Raw genomic sequence first — 19,997 nt, 5'->3', positions numbered from 1 at the left:
TATCTGACGTCGAGCGAGAGGCTGTATGATAGCAGTGTAAGCGTAGCGATGTAGAATTATGGAGAAAAAAATAGTGTACAGGTTATCCTCACTTTCAGGCATTCTGTGCAACTGATAGTCGCCTTTCCGGAATTTACAACTCACTGCCTGGAATAGAAAGGAATGGAATAAAATTCGCTCTCACTGAATTTGCGTTATAAGCATTCTAACCATATTGCGTTATGTTTACATGTTTTTTTTTAAAGAAATATATTGGAGATAGTGAAAGAAAGAGTTGTGGAGGCCGTGGGGATATCCTACCATGCAGTATGCTGGAAGTTGCACTTTGGGAACCTGCCACATTATTGGGAAATTCCTTTGTGTACAGGTATTCTGCTGGCCTGGTATTGCCACTAGAGTTCGTTTGAAAGAAAAATCACGCCCTTTATCTGATTCACAGATCACCATAATTTAAATTTGTGCTTAACCATACCGTACAAAGTGTATTTATCTCCCATTCCAGCTCCCTTTGATCTCCTCGTTATATTCGGGGTTGAAATAAATTCAATCCTATTTATCCCTTTTGAAAATAAGGTATTAATCAAACTGTATTGATACGTTCAGCTTTTCCTACACAAAAGTTTTTTTAAAAAAGTTTTCCCCCGAAAATGGTTCCCGAAGTTCTTAAATCATAATATTGATTCTCGACGACGCTGCGATCGTTTCCAGCGATTTCACATGACCTCCCGACCGCAGCTGTCTCGCCTATTTTCCTACTCGCGACAATAATAGTTGATCTTGTTAAATTCCCGTAATGTTTATTCTCAGCAGCCACCGTGATGGTGAAATTTAATTCCTGCACTCGTGATAACTTCTCGTTATAGCTGGAGTGGTGTTAACTGATAACATGATATTCATGTATTTTGTTAAATATGATGGAGTCAACACACGATTGGGAGATGCCGGCAACTGGGAATTGTTGGGAGGGTTTAAATGGAGATTGCAAGCGTCAATCAATGGCAATTTCCTCTTTCACTGGAGCATAAACGGAGTCTGCGCAGACGAGCAATCAGTGCGACGGCAGGAGATCTGGGTGGTGAAGGAAAGGAGACGCGGAAAGGTAAAAGCGATCGCTCACTCCGCCTTTTAAATTAAAGCGATTCCAACGTTTAATAATATTTAGTACTGCACAGTATTACAAATGGAAGCTATTTGGTGTGGAACGAGTCGAGTTGTTAGTAAAAGGGACAAGAGCTTATTAACATCTTTCGAATACAATAGGTAATCAACGGAAATAGAAAGGTACAAATTATTAACCTGACGATCAGTTTTCCAATCACGTAAAGTCAGATGTTAAAATGAACCTCAATGACGAAATTTGTATTTTGTAATGGGCGCTTGTGACTAATTGGAGACTTGGGTTCAAATATCCAGACACATAAAAAGTTCACGTTATTACGCTGCGTTAAAGCAAACGTCTTTTAGACTGAGTTTTGTGAGCTCACAGATGTTTAAAGACGTACCAGAAGAGCAAGAGGGTTCACAGACGTCTTGACCAAGATTTATTTCTCAATCAGCATTACTAAAATCAGATTATTTGGTTGTCATTTCATTTTTGTTCAGGGGAGTTTGATGTACCCATACAGCAACAATGGTTGCTGTTTCCCTGTTCTGCAAGGCAGGTGCTTAAAAATGCTTACGCCTCCCAAAATAATAAGACCATAAGACAAAGGAGCAGATATCGGCCATTCGGCCCATCGAATCTGCTCCGCCATTTTACCATTCTCCCATTTAGTCCCACTCCCTTGCCTTCTCACCATAACCTTTGATGCCCTGGCTACTCAGATACCTATCAATCTCGGCCTTATATACACCCAATGACTTGGCCTCCACTGCCGCCCGTGGCAACAAATTCCTCAAATTCGCCATCCTCTGGCTGATACTTTAACTTCTGTTACAGTTTGCATATCAGGGCTCTCTGTCATGGTCCGGTCCGTGAAATCTGTATTCCAGCTCACGGTCTGGTCCATCGATCCTTGTTCTGGGTTTTCCTGTTTTCTCCCTTGTTCTGTTGGGTGCCTTAATTGAGGTACCTGGTTCTTGTTGTGGGATGGCACATAAATACCTCGCAAACCAAGGATTCCCTGCTGGACTCTTCCCTTCCCTTCCCTTCCGCTTCCTTCTGAAACCTTTGCCTGCAACCTCGTCAAGTTCAACCACCAGACTGAGACCGGAGCCTTGGCACGCCAAGAGAAGGAACTATCTATCGTTTGAAACTGTCTCTTTGTGTCTCCGTGTTCAGTGTACAAGTCCCGGCCCTGCGTCCTGTGCTTCCCAAGGAGGGGTCCTGACTCTGTGTTCCCTGTTCCTGTGCTCAAATCCAAGGCTCTGTGTTCCAAGACCAAGTTCAGGCACCTTGTTCCAGCCCTGTCCAAGTCTGAGCTTCGTGTCCTTGCCTGGCTGGAGATTCCTTGTCCTGTGCTGGATCGTCCCCATCCAAATCCTTGGCAGTCATCCTGCCCCTGCGTTCTAGAAAGCGTCCCGGCCCTGCGTCCTAGGAAGAGTCCCGGCCCTGCGCTCCAAGGAGGAGTCCTGGCTCCGTACCCAACCAAGCTGAGTCCAAGAGCTGAGCCAAACCTGGTTCAAGAACCACATCCTGTGCTGAAGATTCCTCGCCCAGCCCGGTGCTGGAATTCCCTCGTCCTGTCCAGGGTCTCTCATCCTGTCCAAGCCACGTCCAGGAACCTAGTCCTTTTTCTAGAACTTCAGTGCATTTGGGTCTGCTACCAGTGCCTCCCTTACAGCACTCTCCTTTAGAAAGAATGCAACATGATTGTTGCATTCCATGAGCAGGACCATGGGGACATAGTAGTTAAGGAAACAAATTTTACGTCACATGCCAATGATATTAAACCTGATTCCGGTGAGGTCGACATGACGAGGAGGGAGGGAGAGAGAGCGAGAGAGAGATGAACCATCAAGTGTTTCACTGTGGCTAGGGAAAGGACACAGAAATTCGAAGGGAACTTGCAATACATGTTTTCAACTCCCTGTAATTGAGAGAGGGCATTGGATTTAAGGCAATGGGAGCAGAATTAGACCATTTGGCCCATTGAGTCTCTGCCATTTCATTATGGCTGATTTGTTAACTCTCTGGACCCAATTCTCCTGTTACGTACCCCGTAACTGGGTTGCCAAACCAGCAGAAATGGACCACTTAGTTGGAGTCTGGATTACTGGAACTAAGAAAGTTTTATTAAAGAAATAAGTAACACAGTACTCTAAACGTAAGGATATAAATGCAACGGGTTAGCAATGATAAAACACACATGTACACAGGACTAGGATAATAGGATCAATCAAGCTCTATCGCAGTCTAGGGGTAAAATGATCAGTCTCAAGTGACACAGAGTTTAGTTCAGTTCGCAGTAATCGCTGTTGTGCCGTTGGGGGGAGAGAGAGAGAGAGAGCGAATGATGATATTCAAATCAGATTCAACAGACCTTTGATATTCCTCGCAGTTAGCTTTCGGGCGAGCCCTTTGTAATGTCTTCTGAGGTCACCGACTGTGACCCCTCCGTTCCGGATACGATCGTTCTTCTGCGGTGAACCCAGCACCCAGGCAAGGGCGGACACACACACACCAGGTTCCCTCCGATTGTGCCTTTTCACCCTGTGCATCTATGGTTGGTCCCGCGATCAGACCTCCAAAACTCCCACCAACTTGTGGGGTGGCACCGCACTTCCAGGGTCTCGTTACCTCATCGTGTCGTGGTGTGTCTTGCCTTAGTGAACCTGTTCCTTTTATCCCCCTGCTGGGGTATCACCTGTCCATCAAACTTCAAACAGTTCAAGTTCAAAGCAACCGGTCTAAACAATACTCGGAACTGTGTCTCTTTTCGTTAATCTCTCTCGTCTCTCTCTTATTAGCATTTTGAATGTTTCCCCCATTTGTCTCTCTCTTATCGGCATCAATCTTCTGATAACTTGGTGTGTTGTCATACTCCTTAGAGGCTTGGTGGTGGAACTGCACTTTGAGCTAAAGGGCAAGAATGGTGGAAACACACAGTGGACCCTGAAGAGTAGTGGGTTGATAATTCACATAAAGCTACTTCAGAACTTGTAACTGAAACAAATCCAAGTTGGCAGCTGGTTGGACATCATATTGGTGTTGACGGATAAAGCAACCTACCTTAATCCTCCTCCTCAGCCTTGTAGGTTGCAGCTCTTCATTTGCATATTCAAGTTATTTTTTAACATGGTGTAGGGCTCTTTCTCAGCTACCCTTCGATGTTGTGACTTGTAGGATCCTACCACCCTCTTTGTGAGGTTGGTGAGAGGGAGGTGTAGAAACAGGGCAAAGGGGAAACTCCTCAACCCTCTTAATCTTTTTCTTCTTGTTTCACTTCTAGTGACTGACTGTTCTGTTTAGCTTTGGCTCCTTTACAAGTTTATATATGCTGTAACTCTCCCTTCAGTTTACATAGAAAACTGAGTACAGTACAGGCCCGTCAGCCTGCAATTTTGTGCTGACTCTTTAACCTATTTCAAGATCAATCTAACCCTTTCCTCTCAAATAGCTGCACCTCCCATTTTTCTTTCATTCATGTGGTAAATCCCCTATTCCCCCCCCCTTCTAAAGCTTTCACATCCTTCCTATAATAAGGCAATAACAACTGAAGACAATGCTCCAAGTGTGGTCTAGCCAATCTTGTAGAGCTGCAATATTATCTTGCAGCTGTTGACCTCAGTCTAGAAGACACTAGAATACTGCAGCACAGTACAGGCCCTTCGGCCCTCGATGTTGTGCCAGCCCATATATTCCTTTAAAAAAGTACTAAACCCACACTACCCCGTTACCCTCTTTCTTTCATCCATGTGCCTGTCCAAGAGGCTCTTAAATGCCCCTAATATTTTAGCCTCCACTACCATCCGTGGCAAGTCATTCCAGGCACCCACAACCCTCTGTGTTTATAAAAAAAAAACTTACCCCTGATGTCCCTCCCTTAACTTTGTACACATACCCTCTGGTGTTTGCTATTCGTGCCCTGGGAAACAGGTACTGGCTATTCACTCTATCTATGCCTTTCATAATCTTGTGGACCTCTACCAAGTCCCCTCTCGTCCTTCTACGCTCCAAAGAGAAAAGTCCCAGCTCTGCTAACCTTGCCTCATAAGACTTGTTTTCCAATCCAGGCAACATCCTGGTAAATTTCCTCTGCACCCTCTCCATAGCTTCCACATCCTTCCTATAATGAGATGACCAGAACTGAACACAATATTCTAAGTGTGGTCTCACCAGAGATTTGTAGAGTTGCAATATGACCTCTCTACTCTTGAACTCAATCCCCCTATTAATGAAGCCTAGCATCCCATAGGCCTTCTTAACTATCCTATCAACCTGTGCAGCGACCTTGAGGAATGTATGGATTTGAACTCCAAGGTCCCTCTGTTCATGCGCACTCTTAAGTAACCGACCATTAACCTTCTGGTTTGTCCTTCCAAAATGCATCACCTCACACTATTCTGGATTGAACTCCATCTGCCACTTTTCTGCTCAACTCTGCATCCTGTCTATATCCTCTTGTAACCTTCGACAACCTATAGCTCCATCCACAACTCCTCCAATCTTCGTGTCATCCGCAGACTTACTCACCCATCCTTCTGCCTCTTCATCCAGGTCATTTATTAAAATCACAAGGAGCAGGGGTCCCAGGACAGATCCTTGTGACACTCCACTAGTTACTGACCTCCAGGCAGAATACTTTCCTTCCACTACTACCCTCTGCTTTCTTCCTGTAAGCCAATCTTTTATCCAAGCAGCCAAGGTTCCACTGATCCCATGCATCGTGACTTTCTGGATGAGTCTGTTGTGGGGGACCTTGTCAAATGCCTTGCTAAAATCCATGTGGACCGCATCTACAGCCCTACCCTCATAAATTTCTTTTGTTACCTCTTCAAAAAACTCAATTAGGCTTGTGAGGCACGACCTTCCCTTCACAAAGCCATGTTGACTATCCTTGAGTAGGTTGTACTTCTGCAAATGCTCGTAGATCCTATCCTTAAGAATCCTTTCCAATGGTTTGTAGACCACTGATGTAAGACTTAACGGTCTGTAGTTCCCAGGATTCTCCCTATTACCATTTTTTAAACAAGGGAACTACATTTGCCATTCTCCAATCCTTCGGCACCTCCCCTGCAGCCAAAGAGGATTCAAAGATCATAGCTACTGCTACAGCAATCTCTTCTCTCACTTCCCACAACAACCTGGGGTATATCACGTCCAGCCCTGGGGACTTATCAATCTTGATGTTTTTGAGAAGATCCAACACTACTTCTTCTTTAATCTCCACATTGTCCAGCACATGGGCCTGTTCTATTTCGACCTCACCCTGATCAAGGTCCTTTTCACTTGTGAATAATGAAGCAAAGTATTCATTTAGGACCTCTCCAACCTCCTCCGCCTCCAGGCACATGTTGCCTTCTTTGTCCTTTAGCGGCCCCACATTCATTCTTGTCATCCTTCTGTTCTTCACATGCGCATAGAACACTTTGGGGTTCTCCTTAATCTTACATGTCAAGGCCTTCTCATGCCCCTTCGAGCTCTCCTAAGTCCTTTCTTAAGCTCCTTTCTGGCTACTCTATATTTCTCATGAGCCCTTCCTGCTTCTTATATCTAACTTATCCTTCCTTCTTCCTCTTGACAAGTTGCCTCACGTGTTTCATCAGCCACAGTTCCCTTTTCCTACCATTTTTTCCTTGTCTCAGTGGGACAAACCTATCCTGAACCCAGCCCAAGTGGTCCCTAAACTTCTTCCACATTACTTCTGTGCTTTCACCCTTGAACATCTGTTTTCAATTTACTCTCGCTAGTTCCTGCCTCAACCCCTCATAGTTAGCCCTTCCCCAGTTAAGCACTTTCCCATTTTGTCTGTTTTTATCCTTTTCCATAGTGATGCTGAAGCTAAGGGAGTTGTGGTCACTCTCACTAAAATGCTCCCCCACCAAGAGGTCTGCCACCTGACCAGGATCATTACCCAGAACTAGATCCAGTATGGCCTCTCCTCTCGTCAGCTGGTCCACAGACTGTGTCAGAAATCCTTCTTGAACGCACCTGACAAATTCAGCCCCATCTATCCCCCTTGCAGTCAGGAGGTGCCAGTCAATATAAGGGAATTTGAAATCACCCATAACTACAACCCTGTATTTCCTGCACCATTCTAAAATCTGCCTGCTTATCTGCTCCTCGGTGTCCCAAGGGCTATTTGGGGGCCTATAGACTACTGCCAGCACAGTGATTGATCCTTTCCTATTTCTGACTTTCACCTACACCGACTCAGTGGACACTCCCTCTGCAGCATCCTCCCTTTCCATAGCCGTGATACTATCCCTGACCAGTAATGCTACTCCCCCCACCCCCACTGTTCTAAACGCCTAAACCCTGTTACCTGCATCAGCCAATCCTGCCCTTCTTCCAGCCAAGTTTCAGTAACGGCCACAACACCGCAGTTCCACGTACTGATCCATGCTCTAAGTTCATCCCTCTTTATTCCTAATACTCCTAGCATTGAAGTAGACACATTTCAACCCCTCTAACTGGCTACATTTATGTTTTGCCCCCTGCCTGTCCTTCCTCAGCAACTCAGAACACATAGCTTCATGCCCTTGTCCTCCTACCCTAATCTCTGATTCCCACCCCCCTGACTAATGAAGGCCAACACACCATACACCTTCTTACCACCTAATCAATTTGCATTCCAACTCTGAGGGATTTCTGGACGTGGACCCCATATTTCTTCTGATATAAAAGAAAATCCTTAATGAACATTTTCTCTAGTTTTTGTCATATTCGCAATATTCTTGTTTCAATCTTTTCCGGTATATGGTAAACAATATTCTAATTGTAGCTTCACCAGTGTTTTACACAGGTCTAGCATGACTTCTCAGCCCTTTTAGTTTATGCTTCAGCTAAAATGGCAAGTATTTCTCTTAATTATTTGCTGTCTTTCATTCAGGGATTTGAAAACATGCATTGCGAGTTCCATCTGCATTTCTCTGTGTCCTACCATTATCAGGCATTCCCTTGCCACGGTAAAATGCTTGTCTCTGTCTCTGTCTCCATCCTTCTCCCCCCTCCCCTATCATGTCGAACTCCTACTTTCTCTCCTTAACTACAGTACATGGCCCTGCTGATTTGTGAAGGTGAATGCAAAGTATTCATTTAGAATTATCTCACAAATTCTACCTGTACATACTATATTTTTATTTTTTAATTGATCTTCCTGTTGAACTCCTATTCCTGCTATTTTATAGAGTCATAGAACACTACAGCACAGAAGCAGGCTCTTTGACTCGCCTAGTCCTTGTCAGACCGTTATTCTGCCTAGTCCCATCGACCTGCACCCGGACCATAGCCCTCCATACCCCTCCCATCAATGTACCTTTCCGAATTTCTCATGTATGTTGAAATTGATCGCGTATTCACCACTTCCACTTACCACACTCTGAGTGAAGAAATTTCTCCCTCATGTTCCCCTTAAACATTTCACCTTTCACCCTTAACCCATGACCTCTAGTTGTCCCACCCAACCTCAGTGGAAAAATGCATTTACCCTGTCTATACCACTCATAACTTTGTATACCTCTATCAAAACTCACCTCTATCCTTTGTGTTCCAGGGAATAAAGAGCTAACCTGTTCAATGGGGAGGGGAGGGAGGGAACGTCGACTCAGACCATGAGAGGCCTGTGTTGGGCATTTTCATGCCTTATAAGGCGCAGATTGGAAGTCTGTGTGGGGCGCCTCTCCTCGCACAGACACTGGAGCAATGTGTGGTTAAGTGCCTTGCTCAAGGACACAAACATGCTGCCACAGCTGAGGTTTGAACTAGCGACCTTCAGATCACTAGACGAATGCCTTAACCACTTGGCCATGTGCCCGACAAACCTGTTCAACCTTTCCCTTTAACTGAGGTCCTTAAGGCCCGGCATCGTTCTTGTACTCTTTCAATCTTATTTAAATTGTCTCTGTAGTTAGGCGACCAAAACTGGACACAATACTCTAAAACTCAGGAACAGCTTCTTCCTCTCTGCCATTCAATTCCTAAATGGACACTGAACCCATCAACACTACCTCACACTTTTAAAATTTATGTTATTTCTGTTTTTGCATGCTTTTTAATATATTTGATATACATATATTACTGTAATTGCTTTACTTGTTTACTTTTTCTTTCTGCATTATCATTGAACTACTGCTAAGTTGTCAAATTTCATGACCCATGCTGGTGATAATAAACCTGATTCTGAAATTAGGCCTCACCAATTTCAACATAACATTCCAACTCCTGTACTCAATATATTGATTTATGAAGGCCAATGTGGCAAAAACTTTCTTTATAACCCTATCTACCTATGACACCACTTTCAAGGAATTATGGATTTGTATTCCCAGATCCCTCTTCTACTGTAGTCCTCAGTACCCTATTACCCTGTTTGATCCTCCCAAAGTGCAACATCTCACACGTAACTGCATCAAACTTCATCTGCCATTTTTCAGCCCACTTTTCCAGCCGATCCAGATCCTGCTGAGAGCTTCCTCACTGTCCACTATGCCCCCAATCTTGGTGTCATCCATAAATTTGTTGATCCATTTTACCGCATTATTGTCCAGATCACTGATTATAGATGATAATTAGCACTGATCCCTACACCACACCATTTCTCACCGACCTCCAGTCCGAGGTAACCATCTACAAGCACTTCCACGGAGCCAATGTTAAATCCAATTTACCAGCTCATATTGAATACCAAGTGACCGAACCTTGGCCATTCCCCCCCGCCCACCCCCATGTGGAACTTTGTCAAATGACTTGCTAAAGTCCGTGCAAACAATATCCATTGCTTTGTCTTCAACAACTTTGCTGGTAACTTCCGAGGAAGAACTGTTTAAGATTGGTTAGACATGATTTACCACACACAAAGCCATGTTGATCTCTAATTAGTGCCTGTCTATCCAAATACTTAGATATCTGTTCCATTTAGAATACCTTACAATGACTTTCCCACGACTGATGTTAGGCTCTCTAGCCTATACTTTTGTGTCTTATTTTTAAACCCTTTCTTAAACAACAGAACAACATTAGCTATCCTCCAATCCTCTGGCATCTCATCCATGGCTAAGAATGTTTTAAATATCTCTGCTAGGGTCCCTGAAATTTCTGCAATAGCCTCTCAAAGGGTCTGAGGGAACACCTTATCAGGTCCTGGGGATTTATACACTCTAATTTGCCTCTAGACAACAAACACCTCCTCCTCTGTAATTTGTATACTGTCAATGACCTTGCTGCTGCCTTGCCTCCTTGCCTGACTTCTGTAGACTCTGTGTCCATTTACCAAGTAAACACAGATACAAAAAATCCAGTTAAGATTTCCCCCATCTCTTTCGGCTCCATGCATAGATTACCACTCTGCTCTTCCAGAGGACTAATTTTTTCCCTTGATATCCTTTTGGTCAGAACATGTATATCTGTAGAAATCCTTATTATTTTCCTTCACTTTATCTGCTGGAACAACCTTGTGTCTTTCAGCTCTCCTGATTTCCTCTCGATTGTTCTCTTGCATTTCTTGTACTCCTCAAGTACCTCATTTTCTCCTACCTGTCTATACCTATTATGCACCTCCTTTTTGTTAACCGGGGTCTCAATATCTCTTGAAAACTAAGATTCCCTTAACCTGTTATCCTTGCCTTTTATTTTGACAGGAACATATGAACTCCACACTCTCAAAATTTCACTTTTGAATCCTCCCACTTACCAATCGGAATCAAGTTTATTATCACCGGCATGTGACATGAAGTTTGTTACCTCAGCAGCAGCAGTTCAATGCAATACATAATCTAGCAGAGACAGAAAAAAAATAGTAATAATAAATAAAAATATAAATAAACAAGTAAATTACATGTATTTAATGGATTATTAAAAAATGTGCAAAAACAGAAATACTGTATACAGGTTTCCCCCGCCATCCGAAGGTAGAGCGTTCCTATGAAACGGTTCGTAAGCCGGAAGGTCGTAAGGCGAAGAAGCAATTACCATTTATTTATATGGGAAAATTTTGTGAGCGTTCGCAGACCCAAAAATAACCTACCAAATCATGCCAAATAAAAACAGGAATGATATGATAAATACACAGCCAAATCATGCCAAATAAAAACAGGAATGATATGATAAATACACAGCCTATATAAATACTTATCTACAATCATTGCCTGCACTGTTCTCCGTAGCAAAAATCTCACGCAAGCGCTCTCGGCAAAAACACGGCGCAAGCACGCTCCAGTAACCTTTAAGCTATGAAGCTGCCAAATCATACCAAATAACATGTAAAAATACACAGCCGATATAAAGTAGAAATGTATGTACAGTGTAGTATCACTTACCGGAATCAGGACAGCACCGAGCACACTGGTGCTGGTGTGTTAGGCTGAGTCGTTGGAGGTTGGGGTGGTGCAGTGGCCCCCACCCTCTGGGCCGCGAACCGATACCAATCCGCGAAGAATGCAGGGGTACAGCGATAGCTGGGATGCACCCAACACATCTTTAAGAAAAAAGCCGAAATAAACAAGCTAATTAATTAAGTGCCGCCCAGTATGTAAATGTCAGCCCAGATCAGAGGCGATGCGTCACCTCTGATCTGGGCCGACATTTACATGTTGGGCGGCACCTAATTAATTAGCTTGTTTATTTTGGCTCTTAAAGATATGCTGGGTGCGTCCTGGCTACCGCTGCATTCTCCGCGAATTGGTATCTGTCCGTGGCCCAGGGGTTAGGGTGGTGGGACACTCGGGTGTTATCTCATTATCGATCAGGGCAGGCAGGTCATCTTCTATGTTTGCCTGCCTCAATGTCGAAGATCAAGGTTCGTCGTCAGCTGAAGGCTTGCTTGACGGCTAGCCTCGCGCATTTTTCTATCATACAGTTCTTTGTAAGTACTCAAACCATCCTGCAAATATGCCCTAAATCGACGTACCCTTTCAAAATTAAAGTGGTACTTTATCATTGCAGTGAAAATCTCATGCAGTTGCATCACGTTCAGTTCCTGGACGACTTCACTTACGGTCCGTTCGCTACTGCATTCGGTTTCGATTGTTATCCTTTCCTCTTCCAATTGCATCAGCTCTTCATCTATCAGTTCTCGGGCATGGGATGCTAAAACCTCTTTGACATCATCTTCCTCAACTTCCACAAGCCAAACTCACTTTGTCCTTACTTCATTCACCACAATTGAAATGCTTAATTATGTCTAGTTTTACGCTAAGTGTAACACCCTTACGAACTCTTTCAGGCTTTTCCGACACCTTAGAACTCATCTTGCAAACGGCTGCTCACAAGCACGTGTTTATGCTGGCAAGAATGCCGTTCCGAATCCGGGGGAGAGCAGCTGCTCAGGCGCGCTGCCTTTTATCACGCGCTGCTTTTTCTCGCCCACTGCCTTTTTTCGTAACAGTGAAAACACCTGTTAGCGAAAACAGGGAACTAATGTAGGTCTTTCGTAACAGTGAGGTTTCGTAAAGTGGATGTTCGAAAAGCGAGGGACACCTGTATTAAAAAAGTGAGGTAGTGTCCAAAGTTTTCAAAGTCCATTCAGGAATTGGATGGCAGAGGGGAAGAAGCTGTTCCTGAATCGCTGAGTGTGTGCCTTCAGGCTTCTGTATCTCCTACCTGATGGTAACAGTGAGAAACGGGCATGCCCTGGGTGATGGGGGTCCTTAATAATGGACGCTACCTTTCTGAGACATCGCTCCCTAAAGATACCCTGGGTACTTTGTAGGCTAGTGCCCAAAATGGAGCTGACTAGATTTACAACCTTCTGCAGCTTCTTTTGGTCCTGTGCAGCAGCCCCTCCATTCCAGACAGTGATGCGGCCTGTCAGAATGCTCTCCACGGTACAACTATAGACGTTTTTGAGCGTATTTGTTGACATGCCAAATCTCTTCAAACTCCTAATAAAGTATAGCCGCTGTCTTGCCTTCTTTATGACTACATCAATGTGTTGGGACTGGGTTAGATCCTCAGAGATCTTGACACCCAGGAACTTGAAGCTGCTCACTCTCTTCACTTCTGATCCCTCTATGAGGATTGGTATGTGTTGCTTCGTCTTACCCTTCCTGAAATCCACAATCAGCTCTTTTGTCTTACTGGCGTTGAGTGCCAGGTTGTTGCTGCAGCACCATTCCACTGGTTGGCATATCTCACTCCTGTACACCCCCTCATCACCACCTGAGATTCTACCAACAATGGTTATATCATCAGCAAATTTGTAGATGGTATTTGAGCTATGCTTAGCCACACAGTCATGTGTATATAGAGAATAGAGCAGTGGGCTAAACACACACCCCTGAGGTGCGCCAGTGTTGATTGTCAGCGAAGAGGATATGTTATCACCAATCTGCACAGATTGTGATCTTCCAGTTAGATAGTCGAGGATCCAATTGCAGAGGGAGGTACAGAGGCCCAGGTTCTGCAACTTCTCAATCAGGATTGTGGGAATGATGGTATTAAATGCTGAGCTACAGTCGATGAACAGCATCCTGACGTAGGTGTTTGTGTCGTCCAGGTGGTCTAAAGCTGTGTGAAGAGCCATGGAGATTGCATCTGCTATTGACCTATTGTGATGATAGGCAAGTTGCAATGGGTCCAAGTCCTTGCTAAGGCAGGAGTTCAGTCTAGTCATAACCAACCTCTCAAAGCATTTCATCACTGGATGTGAGTGCTCCCGGGTGATAGTTATTAAGGCAGCCCACATTATTCTTCTTAGGCTCTGGTATAATTGTTGCCTTTTTGAAGCAAGTGGGAACTTCTGCCCATAGCAGTGAGAGGTTGAAAATGTTGTTGAATACTCCAGCCAGTTGGTTGGCACAAGTTTTCAGAGCCGTACCAGGTACTCCATCGGGACCTTCTGCCTTGCGAGGGTTCACTTTCTTTAAAGACAGCCTAACATCGGCCTCTGAGACAGAGATCACAGGGTCATCAGGTGCAGCAAGAATCTTCATAGCTGTAGTTGTGTTCTCCCTTTCAAAGCATGCATAGAAGGCGTTGAGTTCATCTGGTAGTGAAGCATCGCTGCCATTCATACTACTGGGTTTCCCTTTGCCAAAAAGTAGCCTGTTCCAATCCACATTTATGAGATCCTTTCCGATCCCATGAAAATTGACCTTTGTCCAATTTGGAATCTCAACCCAAGGACCAAACTTATCCTTTTCCATAATTAACTTGAAACTAATGGCATTATGATCACTAGATGCAAAATGTTCCCTGTATACAAACTTCTGTCACCTGTGCAGTGTCATCCCCTGATAATATATCTAGTTAGGACTTCTATGTACTGATTGAGGAAATTTTCCTGAACACATTTAACAAACTCTTTCCCATCTAGCCCTTTTACAGTATTGGAGCCTCAGTCAATATGTGAAAAGTTAAAGTCACCAAAGCCTTCATTTCTCTGGAACCAAATGTACTTTGTCTCCTGTCGTCCACCTATAGCTTTAACTTTTTTTCTTTTTCGCTCCACTGATTCTATCTGATTTGATGAATTTTTAATTTCACATTTCCAACAACTACAGTGTTCTGCATCTCTTACTCATTTCTTCACTCTCTTACCCCCTCACTAAGCAGGTTGAATGATTCGGGTCAGTAGCTCTTCAGCTCTGTTGGAACGATCAATAACTTGAATTGATAACATTAAATATGTCACTCTTTACCTGTGAATTTGTTTGGGTTGTCTATTGTGTCCGGTGCTTTGGATAGGGCCTCCTCCACATTGGTGAGACCTGAAGTAAATTGGGCAACCTCTGCATTGAGCACCTCTACTCATCCACCAAAAGCGGAACTTCCTGGTGGCCAAACATTTTATTTCCAATTTGCATTCCCGTTCCGACGTGTTGGTCCATGGCCTCGTGGCAAGATGAGGCCACCCTCAGGGTGGAGGAGCAACACCTTGTATTCTGTCTGGGTAGCCTCCAACCTGATAGCATGAATATCAATTTCTGCTTCTGGTTTTAAAAAAAAAAATTTCTCTCCCCCTTCCTCCTCCTCTTGCCTCTTCTCACCTGCCTGTCACCTCCTTCTGAATCCCCTTCCCTTTCTCCTATGGTCCACTCTCCTCTCATATCAGATTCCTTCCTCTACCAGCCCTTCCTCTTTCCTACCCACCTGGTTTCACCAATCACCTTCTAGCTTTCCTCCTTTCCCTTCACACTCCCCCCCTCCCACCCATTGTTTTAATCTGGAATCTTGCCCCTTCCTGTCCAGTTTTGTTTATTCATTTCCATAGGTTCTGTCTGACTTGCTGAGTTCTTCAGCATTCTGTGTGTGTGATGCATCTGCAGACCTTCTAGTGTTTAACATTAACCCTGTTTCTTTACTCTTGCTATAAACATTGATTGCTGGGAATCACTGATGTTTTGGTGGGAGTGTATATTGGTCGTGTTCACCATTCATGTAATTGTCTAACAGAATGAAAAGAACGAGTAGGCGTTCTGTCAGAACTTGCCGTTTTATAACACAGGTGTGATTTACTTTTTGCAAAAGTCTGACAGGAAACAGCTGCATGAAAGTAAATCAATTTTAGAGGCATGTAGCCCGACCTACACCGGGAACACATTTGGCTGTAAGTAAGCCAACATTAAAGTGGTTAGTAAGGCAGTTTGTATGGTTTCCGAAGAACTTAGCAGACTTTATGTTCTAGTTCATGGTGAAAGACCTAAAGGATTTTTAAATAAACTTTGAAAGCGGGCTGAGAGCTGAAACAAAATGTTGGTGGAGCTATGCATACAAGATGCTGAGCAATATCCTAATAATTTAACTATGTTTATTTCATTGAACCCTGATGCAGTCAGTGCTGTGGAACTCGTTTATTTTATAAACTTTTCTTTTCTGCTCCTTTACCTTCAAACACTTATTCATTAGTTTGCATCGCCTGTTTTGTCTCTTTTGAACAGATGCTCTAACTCTAGATCCCCTGCAAAACAAGTTTAAATCCTCCAAGTCCACTCAGAATCTATCCCTCCGAGGTTGCTGATTCCAGTCCTATCTAGGATGTAACTAGTTTGGCTGGTGTGGTTTCCACCTTCTCCAGAAACACTCGTAGTTCTTCTGAACAATATTTTCAGCCACATGCTCAGCTGCACTATCCTCCCTCTACACTTGCATGGGCACCCAGAGAAATCCATTGATGTCTACCTTGAGGCCCTGACATTCCCCCCCCCACCCCCCCCCACCAACATCTCCATGAAATTCATTTGAAATGTCTCATTACTTCTGCTAGGCCAGTGTTGAGAGTGGGTTAGGACCTTGGCTGCTCACTTTCCACATCAAGTGTTCTGCAGCTGGTCGGTGACATGCTTGATCCTGGCATAAGGGAAGTGAAAAGCCATAAACACAGAAACCACAAAATGCTTGCGATCAGGCAGCAACTATGAAAATGAAAGAACAGTCGATATTTCAGGCCGTGATCCTTCATCAGGACTGAAAGGGAAGGGGGAAGAAGCCACAATAAAAAGGTTGGAGAAGGGGAAGTAACGTGCAACAGAAGAATTGTACCTGGCTATAAATCCCTGCCTATTTCACTAGGTATTAAATCCTTCATTATTTTTATTTGCTCTTTTGCCTTCTACAAAGTTTTGAGGCACCTTGGCTCTGATTATATGTTTTTGGGGAGTTACTGACCATTGCTATTGCCCATCGTGAGAGCAGATTACCAATTAAGAGAAGGATGTGCTCCTTGATCACCATACCACCACAGACATCCCACCCTGCAGAAACTCATTTCAGGGAGGTAGCACCATCAATTTGCAGGAGACTCCCGGAACTTCCAGGAGAGGTGGGATGTCTGCCACCAAATTGCCTCCCTTTGCTTGACTGTAAGTCAGCTATTCTTTCTCTGCCTGAACACCCGAAGCTTCTGCATGACCCCAACCTGCATGATCTACTGTGACAATGCCAGCTATCACTGCAGGCATAGAAATTCTGAGCTTGAACTTCTCAGTCTGACTCTGAGATGCATGTGATGGTCTAAGACCACAATTCCTCAACGTGGATGATATTGCCCTTGGGGGCAGTGGGAGTTTCTAAGGGGGCAATAAAGACAAAGGAGGCAGTGGGTGGGTGCTTGGTACCAAGGGGGGCGGCTGAGCGATTACAGGCTTAATTTTAGAAGTGAATTGCTTATTATAAGTGAAATCCCTTTTTACTGGGTGTCACTAGAGATGGGGCTTATTAGCCACTTGCTAACAGCCACTGGACTCAGCAGTGACAAAATCACCTTTCTCAAACTCCGTACGTCTAGGGTCAGTATGACCTGGGTCCCAGCAAATCCGGAAAGCTGGGACATCTCCACCACCTGAACCCCAATCCGTGTAAGTACTACCCCCATGTAGTCAGCCGTCGGCAAGAAATAACAGATTGTGCACTGCATACAATTATAAAGAAAGTATATTTACAAATATCAGCTTTAATGAACAGTTAGTAGGAAAAAGAAGAGGACAAAAATCAAAAGGGCCCATCTACAGTTAACCCAGTCCAAATGTGCACATAAGTTGGAGCTCGTCTTGAAGTTACCTTTAACTCACGCACTGGACCCACAGTCTGCGTGAAAGCACACACCACTTTCCGAATGTCACATGAAATTCACCTTGAACAAATGGGCTCCCCACGGGAGTATTGGTTCTTCCTTTTTGAAGCTATTCGTCTGCACCAAGCACCTTGTGCACCAGGGACAGCACCCTTAGTTATCTTCCTGCTGAAAAGACCTCAATCCTCACCAGGGTCTGTCAGAAAAACCTCCTGATTGCTGACAAAACATTCCTATGTTGAACAACATAGCCTCTTGTCTTTAGCTCAAACCCAGACATGCTAAAAGCAGAACCATCTGCTCTTACAAAACTGCTAAAGTATAATGCCTATAGCATACTAGTAAAAACCTTAACCAGAGCATTACACTCTCTCCCCCCCACCAAAAGTAGTCATGCCCTCAAGACTTTGAAATTTATCAACCCATCATTAATAACAGTTTTCAAAGGTATTTCACGACGTCAGGACCTCCAATCCATTTGTAAATGGCAGTGACATATCTCACTGGGGGACACAACACTCTGTTCTCCCGGTGCATCATAGGCCAACCTATCTGGGGGTTTCCTGACTCTTTGAGACCTCCTTGTTCTATCTTAGGCTCCTCCAGCTTCAACCACCCCTTGTGACCCTTCCTATCTATTAGAGGGTGCCTGCCCTGTCTATCTCTCCTGTCTTCAGTGGTTCAGGTCCCCTTGCTCCATGACTGAATTTATCTTCCTTCAGTTTAAGCAGGTGCTGCCAAACATCTGCAACCTCTGCCACTGCTACGCACTGCTCTTGCAGAGCTGCTAAAATGAAATACCTATTCGGTTCTTTGCGGGAATGGGACCCGTTCTTGGGGTTTCAGGACCGGCCGTTGTTCTGCACACCAAGGGGTAGGCCTGAGAGACGGCCTAGTGTTTGGAGGCCTAAGATCTCGGGGCTCTGGAGGTGGGCATGAAGACCTGAGATCTTTGCAATCTTTGGGCACAGAGCTTGTAAAAAGCAACAAAACAGACTTTTTAACATTGTAAACCAGCTTTGTTGCTATGTCTCCCGCTTGCTGTGAAAATGGGGGACACCTCCCTCTCCCTTATTAGGGAGAGAGAGAGCCTGTGGGTTGCCGAATGCCGGATGAATTGCGATAGTCTTTGGGGTAACTACAAGGTCTGTGTCTTTGCCATCACTTGGCTCACGATTGTGCTCTGTAGCGGGTGTGGTTTTTGTTTTGCCGGTGGGGGGGGGAATTGTTGCTCACCACCGCTTATGCACGGGAGGGGGGAGCTGGGGGGGGGGACTTTGGTATTCTCACGTTTAACAGTCGTTCATTCTTTGGGGCACTTATCTGTTTTTGTGGATGTTTTGTGAATTGTGTACATTTCTCTAACATTAAATTGAAACTTTGAACCTTTGAACTGAGCTGAGAAGTGGCAGATGGAGTTCAACCCAGACAAGTATGAGGTGGTTCATTTTGGTAGGTCAAATATGATGGCAAGATATAGCATTAATGGTAAGACTCTTGGCAGTGTGGAGGATCAGAGGGATCTTGGGGTCCGAGTCCATAGGATGCTCAAAGCAGCTGCGCAGGTTGACTCTGTGGTTAAGAAGGCATACGGTGTATTGGCCGTCATTAATTGTGGGATTGAGTTTAGGAGCTGAAAGGTAATGTTGCAGCTATATAGGACCCTGGTCAGACCCCACTTGGAGTACTGTGCTCAGTTCTGGTCACCTCACTAGAGTAAGGATGTGGAAACTATAGAAAATGTGCAGAGGAGATTTACAATGATGTTGCCTGGATTGGGGCGCATTCCTTATCAGAATAGGTTGAGTGAACTTGGCCTTTTTTCCTTGGAGCGGCAGAGGATGAGAGGTGACCTGATAGAGGTGTATAAGATGATGAGAGGCACTGATCGTGTGGATAGTCAGAGGCTTTTTCCCAGGGCTGAAATGGCTAACATGAGAGGGCATAGTTTTAAGATGCTTAGAAGTAGGTACAGAGGAGATATCAGGAGTAAGTTTTTTTTATGCAGAGAGTGGTGAGTGCGTGAGATGGACTGCTGGTGACGGTGGTGGAGGCGGATACGATAGGGTCTTTTGAGAGACTCCTGGATAGGTACATTGAACTTAGAAAAGTAGAGGGCTATGGGTAACCCTAGGTAATTTCTAAAGTAAGTACATGTTAGGCACAGCATTGTGGGCTGAAAGGCCTGTATTGTGCTGTAGGTTTTCTATGTTTCTATAGCAGTAAAAATCTGAACCAGAGGTTTACATAAGCATTTGATCCTCAGTGCCTCATAATTGATTACAATGATCACATAATCACCTCATCTCTTGCTAGCCCTCTGTTCTCTTAAACTTTGCTTGAAGCACACTATAGTTGTTGAAAAGCAATGAGACACTTCTGTATTGG

General features: G+C 44.4%; 1 protein-coding gene across 2 annotated transcripts in view; it reads left to right on the top strand.

Moving 5' to 3' along the window:
* Window positions 1-992: 992 nt before the first annotated feature.
* Window positions 993-19,997, top strand: part of lgmn (legumain) — a 62,018-nt gene continuing 43,013 nt past the window's right edge. Inside the window, exon 1 of one of the 2 annotated variants that reach the window (XM_072271664.1) lies at window positions 993-1,099. The gene's annotated coding sequence lies outside the window, so the exon portion shown is untranslated. The remainder of the gene's footprint in view (window positions 1,100-19,997) is intronic. The other variant, XM_072271674.1, reaches the window with a different exon arrangement.

The sequence above is a fragment of the Mobula birostris genome, chromosome 1 (genome assembly GCF_030028105.1).
Source record: "Mobula birostris isolate sMobBir1 chromosome 1, sMobBir1.hap1, whole genome shotgun sequence".
Taxonomy (NCBI): Eukaryota; Metazoa; Chordata; class Chondrichthyes; order Myliobatiformes; family Myliobatidae; genus Mobula; species Mobula birostris.
The sequence above is the reverse complement of the archived record's forward strand: the minus strand, read 5'-3'. Positions and strand labels throughout refer to the sequence as shown.